The sequence below is a fragment of the Cryptomeria japonica genome, chromosome 7 (assembly GCF_030272615.1).
Source record: "Cryptomeria japonica chromosome 7, Sugi_1.0, whole genome shotgun sequence".
Taxonomy (NCBI): domain Eukaryota; kingdom Viridiplantae; phylum Streptophyta; class Pinopsida; order Cupressales; family Cupressaceae; genus Cryptomeria; species Cryptomeria japonica.
In genome coordinates, this window is record NC_081411.1 from 14,922,034 (window position 1) to 14,933,673 (window position 11,640).

Consider the following 11,640-nt stretch of genomic DNA (forward strand, 5'->3'; position numbering starts at 1 on the left):
ATCACTCAATCCAAAGGATGGATTGACAAGTATGTAGACATCATATTTAGGTCATTTTTCCAAAGCTACATAAGAAACAAGTTGGAAACTACCTTTCCTTTCTACTGTTCTGAAATTTTCAGCAAGCTCAAGAACAAGGTTTGGAAACCTTTCAAAATATGAAATGTAGAAGTCTTCAAGAATCAATATATCCGGTGAAGAAAATGCATCTCCAATTACATATCTAAGGCATGCATAACAAACGAAGTATGAAATGTCCCACTTGTTGGTCAACTTCAAAAACCACGACCAAACCTCATATCAAAGTGAAGAACTCAAAATAAATACGAACAAGGAAATAACTCTCACCTGAAATCATTAATTTGCATACTTAAGTTAGATTCCAGTTCCTCGTGGGGTAAGGAATGATGATGCCTCCTAGATTCATATCACTCCAAATGCAACCTTCATTTGTCTCCATATTCGCATATGTCATATCTGATGGTTTCCCATTCCTAGGAGGGTAACCAATCGCCTCATAATATGAACTAAAATCAATGTCAAGCTGGAAATCACAATCCAACTCATGTCCCGAATCATCTCCCAAGTCCCATACCTTGCACTTTTCACCAAGTGCAATTCTACAACCAAGAGTTGTTTCATCATCCAATGCAAAAAGTGGATTGTCATATATCATGTCAACACCCATCTCAAACAATGGGTTATCAACAGTGTTCCATGGCCGTTGGGGACGGAGGGACAAAAGGCTTAAGTTTGGGGACGGCGGGGGGATGGCGGCGAGGGGATGGCAGGATGGTGGTGTTGATATAATTATACATATACTTATAGTACTTGAAAAACTAGTATTGAAAAGAAGTATGACAGTATAAGAATTACATTTCAAATAAACTATAGGAAATTAGTAAAATTACAAAATAGCAAAATTTGAAATATTAAATCTAAATACAAAGATTTCTTGAATGCTAATTGCTAAAAGAAAAATTGACAAATGAAATTGTCAAATTGGAGATTTCTATTATTAAAATATCATATTAATATCTGATATCACAAAGTCTATAATGATGATTAAATAATACATCATTACAATGAGTAGCAAATAGCAATAGTATTACAAAAAACAAAATGGCAAAATGCTCAAATCGCTCAAAATTAAAATAAGGATTTCAATTGCTTTTTAAGTCTAATGTGTTCGAATGGGAAACTCCTGCAAGTCTCCTTGCCCCTTAAGAGACGTTTGGGAGTCTCCCAAGGAGTCTTGGAGACATCAGATGGGAGATTCCTGCAAGTCTCCTTGCCCCAAGAGACGCCTGGGAGTCTCCCAAGGAGACTTGGAGATGCCTGGGAGTCTCCCAAGGAGACTTGGAGATGCCTGGGAGTCTCCCAAGGAAACTTGGAGACGCCTGGGAGTCTCCCAAGGAGAGTTGGAGACACTAAGACATCTCCCAAAGAAACTAGGAGATGCTCTCCCAAGGAAACTTAGAGACACGGAGACGTCTCCCCGTCTTTGGCGGAGCTCCACTAGCAGTAGCGAGACGGCGGGAGACATCGCGTCCCCATCCCCTCGTCTCTGAGACGCAGCCCAAAAGGGGGGAAACGCGTCCCCGTGGAACACTGGTTATCAGCAATCACCACAAATTGATTCTTCCAATCATTTCTTGCAAAGAAGGTGAATTGTTGCTATAATGAGTACTAAAATCAGAACTTTCATACTTGTCATCAATGACTCCAAGGCTATCCCAAATCCCTTGAGCCTCCCCAATATCAATGTAATGAGATAAGGAATCATCATTGTTGGCTATTTTGAAGACTAAATCTCTTTTACCTTCAACAAGCCCATCATCTAAAAGTGAACAGAATTAATGATCTCATCTATGCCAACTTTCAAACCAATGTCAACAACTTCATTGGATAGTGTTGACGTGTCTAAAATCGCATTGCTATGACTCCATCCGGCCAACTCAGAATAGAATGTACTCACTGAGTATCATATCCTCTCTTGAGATAAGGAAATCCCTAATGTTGTTTTGGTTGTTGTTGTAATACCCCCGATTTCCGTGTTAGTACTGCTGAAATGCATTGACATCAGCAGGCTGGTTTGGGTCTGCCACCTCATTTTCATCCTGATTAGGGAAGAAAAACGGGGGAATATAGGTCTCTAAGACAAGCACTATATCATATCTTGGTGATGGGACTAACTCAAACCCGGTGGGAGGAAGCACTGGTTGAGGCATTGTGTTCTCAACTTCTCGCTAGAATATATTTGTTGCCACTTGAAACTCATCACATTGCAGCTCTGAGTGCTGGTTAGTATTATGTAACCTGCACCAATTAGATAGGGTTGCCTCTGCCAAAAATACCCTATCTATTGGCCTGTTTTCTGATGCTGGTGGGTTATCCAGTGGAGTGGGGACTCCTCCATTGTTAGGACAGGTGTTCCATGTCCTCGTGGGCCGTTGATATCCTTGGTTTTGGTACTGACTTTGGTGCTGATCTTGCTGCTGATTTCTCTGACTACTTTGCAGTTGATTATTCTGATTTCGCAGATAGGTAACTTCAGAGGAAAGTTTTTTCATTTGGTCAGTCAACTCCCGCATCTCATCCTTCTCCTCTTGAGTTCTGGACGATACTATAGTATTTTGCAGATACACGGGTTGTTTAGGAGGGATTTGAGATAATAGGCGGTCCTGGGTGGAGCACCAATTGATTTGTAGGTTGCTGAGGCTGATATGCTAATTGTGGAATTGGATTCATAATAGGCGTTTGTTGAGCCAAAGCCTGGCTGATTTCTTGAATTTGGCTAGGTATAGCGGGAGGTCCTAATTGCATCAATGGTCCGGCGATGTTTTGGCCTAGTCCCTTGCTAATCTCCATAGCCTTAGCATAGGCTTCAGTTAACGCGGTCGGTGCGGGGTGTGACTGTCAGACAAACATAGCTGTCAAATAGTCTAGAGCTGAATAGTAGATCTCTCTTGCCGAAGCATCACTTACCACATACAGGTCTTGCAATCAAGTAAAAGCTTTATGGAACTTGTTGTTGAAAGAACTGATTGGCTCATGTCCCTGTCTCTTCACTTCTGCAAACTGGCTGTATAGCTCTGTAGGGGTTATAGGGATACCATACTTTCCCATAAAAGTTATCTTCAGCTTCTCCCCAGAGTCGATAGAAGATACTGGCAAGTGGATAAACCAGTAAAATGTGTCTTCCCCCAATGAATAAGGGAACTGTCTGCATGCAACGTCTGCATACTCAATTTGTCTATTGCGCAACACATCTTCAAATATTTTAACATGCTCTTTTGTTGTTCTATTTGGGTCATTTGCGTGAAAAATAGAACATAACCTATCTGGGCTTTTGGGCATATCATGGTAAGCTATAAAAATTAGTGGTGATGGATTATCTACCAGCCAAATGGCACCATTTGGAGCAGGTGGATTGTGCCCCATCTGTGGCTGATTTAACGGGACTACCAGAGGAACTAGAGTTACAACAGCTGGGGTTGTAAAAACTGTGCTTGCTGGGATAGAAAACTGTGCGCTTGAAGAACTGGGCTCACTAGGGTCTGCAACCCGGCGATAACTTTTGCGCCTATAAAAGTGAAATCTAGCAAATCTTTCTTGCTCAAGGCTAGACTTTAGGACTCTTTCAAATCTCTCCAGAGAGAAAGATCCAATTTGTTCCAGCGTGAGTTACTTTCAATGTCAATTATGTGGATGCAGTACAGGAGTAGGTGCAGGAGCTAAACTAGCGTCTTCCTGATCTCTTTGATTTTGTGCATCAATGCGATCAGCAATCTCCTGTTCTTCCTCAAGGATAAAACGCATTCGAGACCAATCCGGATAATTTCTTTTTATCGACCAGGCCAAGCTATATAACTCTATGATAAGATTCTCTTGTTCATCGTTGAAGTTCAAATCCGGCTGTATTACTGGCTCAAGATCCCTTCCTAGCTTAGGATGATTAATGGGCAGACCCATCACTTACCATATTAGCGGACTAGAAAGAAAACTGTCGGATTTCTTTAAGAACTTGCTTGTGGAGGGCAGCAATCCTTTGTATATCTAGATTTCCCTTGATCACAGTCTCTATTTGCAGACCCTTTTCTTCTTCTTGATTAATAGTGCGACTCACTTGTCTGAAATGAGGATAATTTATATCTAATTTCCAAGCAAGTGCTCGTAACTGATCAGCAACATATGACTGATTCAGTCCTTGATCAGGCTGTTCAAGGGGAAGATCGAACGGGAATTCATGCAGCACTACCATACTGCATTAGGCCCTCCTAGCGCCAATTCTGTTGACGTGTCTAAAAGTGAAGTAGTGTGCCATGAGATTGTAAGAGTGGTGGTCTGGTGGAATGGTAGACTTCTCCTTTGCAATGCCTATTGTTTCAACCATTTGTTTGTTGGCGTTGTCTTGTTTTGGCTTATCTTTATTACGTATTGCAACTTTGTGACTTCGCAAGGAGCGAGCGGTTTTCAAGTTTGAGATAGATAAAGATGTAGTTCTTTGGGCTGCTGAGCTTGTCATAGGCGAAGTAATTGTATTGTTTGTTGCAACATTCTATGAACCAATCCAATTTCATTGACCATAATTACTTGGTTCAAAAGTCAGTGCATCTGGTAACAAGTCTAGGTTTCGTTGAAGTGTAGGAGGTAGTGTAGATGCAGATGCAGCTACATTAACTTGTATCAAAATAGGTTGCCTTGTATGCATATTAGCTATTAGTTGTTGTTTTTGTAAAGTGGTTCTTAATGACAATGACGTGAGTTGTGTTGAAAGCAAATCAAGTTTATATTTTTTTCTGTTATATGCAATTGCAATATACCTTATCTTTGGGTTGTTCAGTTGCTTGCCATACGTATATAGTTGCATGAAATATGTGCGAAAGCTATAACAAACAAAATTCAGAACCTTCAAGTTTACTTTCTGCATATGGTATTCCAATCTTAGAAATGAGTGATTGCAATTGCAATAGACAATTGTTCTTTGTTATAGTAGGTTTCTCATACATGTCAACACATGCCAATGCAAATTTGTTCTGCACTTTCAATGCATTGGCTAAATATTGGGCCATATACAATCGTAAAGCAATTGCATCAAATCATTCTTCAGATAGTAAAGCAATAATAGCAAACATGCTTTCACCACATGGAGTAACAGATGTAGCAAGTCAGCAAAGTCCAAGTGTATCAAATGCATTTGCAACTGTACTCCAGACATTGTCGTATTCGTAACATGCAATAGACAATTGTGATTACATGCTTTGAAGGAAATTGTATGTGCTTATCCTTGAAAAGATAGGTTCATAATATCCAGTAGTTGGATTTGTATCATGGAAAATAATTAATATTGTAGGATGACGTGCATCTCTATTGAAATGCAAATATGTTTTTTTGCATGTAAGAGACCAAATGAATATGGGTATATTTAACCAGCGTGCTAACCATTGCACACAAAATATGTCACCCCAAAGTCCAACTTCACCGTCGGCATTGATTTTTGTTGCTGAAAGTCTCATTCCACGTAAATATATATTTTTATCATGTATATTATGCAAATCATAAAATATTGTTGGATGTAATTCATGTTCAAAAGAGCTCAATGCTGCAGGACAACCATTGTGAAGACAATGTAAGAAATGATCTATAAGACCATTACGTAGTTCATTAGGTGTATATTTACAATGGAGCAAACCATGGACTGTATCAAATGAGCAATCACCAACTATGTAGTTGAATGAGTCAGTTCGTAAACAATTTACGTTGTCTAGAGCCTCATCAATTGACATCATAAGTGGTTGGTCATGTGATTTGTATGTTTCTACTATAATTGGGTTTTCTGATGTATTTTGTTTGTTTAAACTAGTGTCTATAACCATTTTACTCGATTACTTACTTAGACTAAGAAGATTTTTATCTATTGTGGTACCCAATTAGAAATATCGAATATAGACAAAGAGGAAAGCAGTTTATGTTTGAAGAACTGAACAAGGAGCAACTTTAAGAATTCATTACTGACCTTGGGCAGCAAGCATGTCGAAGCTAGAAGATTGTCCCGTGCAAAAGATACTCTGCAAGACAAAACCACAATCAAATTGTCAATCCGTATCAAAATCAGAATTTTTGAAAACAAAAACAAAAGTGTTTCTAAAAAGCATTTATTTACCAAACTTTCTGTTCTATGGAGGAACATATAGCTATGACAAGTTGTTGTGCTGATTCATATGGCTAACTATGAACTTTTCAAATAATACCATAAGATTTCAATAATCTCATAAATCAATACCATGTGATTTCATTTCAAAAGCAATAGATATATGACAATAGCTAGACTATATTATAGGCATGAACATCAATAATACTTACTGCTTAGATTTCATTTATTCCCCTAAATGTTAAGGATTTTTTACACTAACTTTCAAAGCATAGTTGCTAAGATTAAAAATATGAGCAATAGGTTGTAGACATGAACATTGCATTTATCTTTAAAATCTAAATCAATGATGCAGTTTTTAAACAGTGCCATAAGACTTGAATAATCTCATAAATCAATACCACATGGTTTCATTTCAAAAACAATAGAAAAATCGCAATAACTTCTTTTCTATTAAAATTTTTGGTTTTTGGTTAAACTAGTAATAGCAATGGAATGTAGACCATCAAATAGGTACTTTAAATATGTCCCATGAATTTCTCTAAATGGTTGCTGGTCCTATAATAATTAAGAATAGTTACTAGGGAAATCTGGCATGAGAATGTGCACATAGCTGCAAAGAACATTTATACAGGGATCTCATAGATATAAAAAGTATAAGTAATAAGCTGCAATTTTTTGGGACAACATTTATATACAAATGCCATAGAAATAAAAAGTATAACTAATAAATGTATACTACCAACACGTACAACTAGTCAGTGTTCTATTTTGTATGGAACCTTAAGGTGATTTCGATGCTTACAAAGGTGGAAAACCATATTTTCCTAGAAATCTAATTTGGGATACATGGTCTAACAACTATGTAATATCTTATCTTTTATTTGGAAAAGAACATTGAAATTATGCTAATGCTCTTGATTGAATGAAATCATTCAATTGGTGAAAATCCTAGCAAAAGGTAAAAGATAAATAAGAAAATGTTTCTTATCTAAACCAATTAACTTGGCAAAGAAAGCAACATGACATGAAATGAACTAGAGTACACTACAAGATGAGCTATCTAAAGCCTACAGTTGTCTTCATGCATCTTTAAATGTTGAAGAGTTTCACATTAATATTAAACTATCTTTGAGAGAGCAAACCATTGTGTATTGTTATTGTCTTCAAACAACTTTAAATGTTGAAGAGCTTCACATTAATATTGAACTATCTTTGAGGGAGAAAACTATTGTGTACTGTTATTGATACCTCAGAAGTGTCACATCACCTATCAAATTAGCATGGAAAGCTACATCTCTCTAACTTATCAACACTGGTAGAAGCAAAGATATGACCTTAAGGTAATTTCAAAAGACATAGAGAAATTTACTATTATTCAGATATCACTTTAAAAACTGTATCTATTTCTTTATTTAAATTAAAAGAATTACACTACACTTGTTCAACAATCTCTCTCTCTTACAGAATACAAGAACTCTAGGATTTACAAATGAATAAACTCCATCTCAGTGAATTATTACCTAGGCTAGATGAAAAAAAAACAAAGCCTAATATTTTGGTCATATATGTTTGAAGAACAAATCAAAAGAAACAACTTTAAGAAATAGTTACTTACCTTGAGCAGTAAGCATGTGAAATTTGTAAGACTGTGTTGTGCAAAGGATACCCTGCCAGACAAAAACACATTTATATTGTCAATTCATATCACAATATTATCCTTTACAAAGAAGAAACGCTGAGTTTGGGAATCCATTTTTCTCTATTGGGTGTTTCTTACCTAACCCACTTGTCTAATAATAAAGAAAAAAAAATAACACAACTTCAAGGAAAGTGAACCCCAGTTTCCCTATATTCTGCTAAAATTTATATGCCCCCGAATCCATTCAAAAAGCGTTGCATAATAAAACTATTAAAATACTGAATATCCCTATCAAACTCCATGAATGGTAAAGCCAGATGTATGCTCACTCAAGTTTTAGCCAACTGGAAAAAGGAAAAAGGAAAAAGAGGAAGGTTCAGGAATCCACTTTACTCCATTGTGATTTTTTTATCATACCCACTTGCAAAATAATTACACAACTTCAATCTCAATGAGCCCTAGTGTCCTTGTATTCTGCTTAAATTTATAAATTTATAATCCTATGATTAAGTTCAACAAGGATAGCTATTATCCCTATCAAATTCACACGGGTTTCATTTAAAGAATACTTCATTCAATATTCGATACAAAACCTCAAATTCAATTAGAAATGCAAAATATCAGTACAAAATGAATTTGAAAAATAAACACGGAATGCATAGGATAGGCGTAGTGCACCAGTAGGCAATGTAAGAAGGCTACAGGCCATGCTGATACTGTAATACTATTATGCAAAGGGAAAAAATGGAGCATGCCCAGGTTTTGTAACTGCCATGAAATGCAATGGTTGTAATATACACACAAATTTTGTCTTGAGTTATTTGTTGCAACTGCACAAACAACCTTGAAGGTGAAACCCCTACCAGTTGCAAGGAAATAAGAATGGAATTGGTATTATGCAGATTTCTATCTACATTTGCAAAAAAGAGTCCCGAGCTTTAACCTATAAGTGCACACCAATGGAAGGGTCAAATTGAATAGGATTATAGAATTTTCCCTACAAATATTTGATAGGCGAATGGCTGACTTGGTGGGAGGATGGTTTGCCCCTCGAAATTGTTTGTTGGGATCAAAGAGTAGTTAATGGGTAACAAGACCAGCCTGTAGTGGTGTGCAGACTAAAAAAATTCCTCTTAATCACGGCTTTCAAAATTCATAAAGATCGCTAATGCAAGTGGACAACAAAACTGTCCAATCTGATATTGATTTGCTGGATAAAAAAATTCATATGCATTACAGAAACACCTCAAATTCCTGCCATTGTTGTGGCGAATTTTGTGGACAACGGAATATAAAAAAAAAACATTTCCGCTCTTCTGCTTCGTTTCAAGCGAGAAATCTATGATTTTGTAAGGAGAACTTTTCTCAACACAAGAACGACATTGAGGACAAAGTGTCTGTGCAGAAGGATATCAGTAGCCTTAGCCTATGCATTGGCCATAGAGCCAAAAGTCTTGAAAATGAAAATGAAGCTAAATGAAAATTCTTCAAATTAAGTCACAGTAAACAAAGCTCCTGCAAAGAAGTCTGGATACTATTCTCTAAAACCCGTCAGTGAACAAATAAATGAATGAAAGTCTCAGGCAATAATCAACGATTCTGGAAAATACCCACATTAGTAATAACAATGAAGTTGAGCAATAAAAAAAATAGGGGTTTTAATTAAAAAACAAATAATGAAATTTTTTACTAACAAAAACAGAGAAACAATGGTAGCATTCTGCAACTAAGAATTGCTGACAAATCATACCTGTATTTATGCAGTCTTCTTAGGAAACTTTTCGCAAACAAAATGGTCTGCTTCCTTAAATCTTTCACCCTGCCAAATGAGAATGCAACAAAATTGTAGAAGCAATGAACGCAGTGTAGTTTTTTTAATGAATGACACACAGATTAAAACTGCCACGAATGCCAACTGGAGTCATTAAAAAACCTGTACAAATCCTGTTTCAAGTTACAAAATCATTAATGAAATTGTACAGAGCACTTGCGGTAAGCACAGTGCCAACTAATTTCCATATTTTTTGTTATTGAAAATTTATTTAAGCCCCCAGGAAAATTCTATCAGCCAATAATGTTTTTAGGAAAAAATTAAAATAATTTGAAAAATAAAAAAAATCAAAAGAATCATACTTAAAACTTTAGAATTAAATATTTTTTATTTCATTTGACAAACTAATTGAGTTACATGAAAACATTAGTTCCCTGCTTAAGGCAGGGACTAACAATATAAGTTTTAAAATTTAAAAAAAATAAATAAAAATTTAATAATATATAATAAAAGTGTTTATTGAATAGATTGATAATAAGAGTAGATACATTTGGGATGAGGGGTTGGATCTTTAAGTTGCTCTTCACGTGAGCGAGGGTTGGATTTGCGCGAGCGGGCTTTTGCTTCGCTCGAGCAGTGACTCTTGGACTCACCAACCGTAGCCTTGAAGCATTGATTGCAGTTGTACTCCTACTGTTGGAGATTTTTTATGGCCCAAGTTTCACCCAAGCTGGTTCATTCGGCATCGGAAGAGAAGACTTTCAAGGAGGCTCTAATCGATCAAACGATTGTGCCGGGTGGAGCAATGTTCATCCCGAGGGAGGCAAACTCGTCGATCAAACCCAACGATGGAGGAGGTAAGGGTTCGGAACTCATTAGACTTACCGTTATTCCTAATGAACCCATGGCTCATGTGATTGCTAATGAAAATGATAGGCTTAGGAAATCGGCCATATTTCTTGTTGCATTGGATGTGAATATGTTGCCTTCTCACAATCACATCAATAATTGGATTCAAAATATTTGGGGGAAAAAACTAGGATTTCTGATTTTGTTTTGTAGAATGGTGCAAAAGGGATTGTTTATAAAAAATTTCAAAAACCCTAGGCATTAGGATGAAGTGGTTAGAAAACAATTCTGGAATATTGGAAAGTGTTGTTTCAGAGCAATGAGTTGGTCTTCGGAGGTTAACAAAGATGAAGTTTTTCTATTTCTTGCCCTAGATGGCTCTTTGTTCATAATGTCCCTCCTATTTTTGGGCATTTCTTGTCGAAGGCTCTTGAAAACTTAGGTGATGTGCTCAGAATTGATAACTCTCTTGCTCTTCTTCCTCACCTTGATGCTAGGGTTCTTGTTGCTATCTCTCTAGGCAAGGACCTCCCGAATGAATTAATGGTGGATATGGGTGACAAGTCTTTCTCGTGCCCTGTTAAATACCTAGGTGGCATTAATACTTGTTTTTTATGCCAAATGGAAGGGCATGTTAGATGTAATTGTCCTTTGTTGGGAAGAAAGAAGGCTCCCCCCCTTGGCTAATCTTAATCCTCCAGTCGTGCCCTCGTTAACCTCCTCTTTTGCTATTGTTATTGACTCTCCATTATCATCCCCTCCTGCCACACCGATCGAGATGGTTGTCACTCCCAGCCCTCCTACTCCTTCTTAGCCACCCCCCCCTCCCCAACCCAATTTCCCTACCTTCCCCATTGATGCTTGATGCGCCCTCCCCTGCAACTTGCCCCACCCCCCTTCTAAGTCTATGTCTCGGCCTCCTAATGCCTAGTAATTGGCCTTAATGAAACTGAGAAACATTGAAGCAATTAGAAAAATAATTGAGAAGATAATTTATAGTGACAAGGATGTCAGGAATCCTAGTAACTTTTCTCGTGGTTGCTCCTCTACTATGGATGTGAGTGGTGCCTTGAGGGTTAAGGATCTCAACATTGAGAGTGTTGAGAAGGAACCTACTGGGGGGGCCTCCTTGGATAAGGTTACAGTAACTCCTAGCACTTCTCTCTCAGCTAGTGATCTTGATGAAAATTTGTTTGTTATTAAGAGGGCTTATAATCCAGAGTT

At 37.2% G+C, this 11,640-nt stretch overlaps 1 pseudogene; it reads right to left on the reverse strand.

The window, feature by feature from the left end:
• Positions 1-9,803, reverse strand: part of LOC131060706 (uncharacterized) — a 47,776-nt pseudogene extending 37,973 nt beyond the window's left edge.
• Between the last annotated feature and the right edge of the window lie 1,837 nt (positions 9,804-11,640).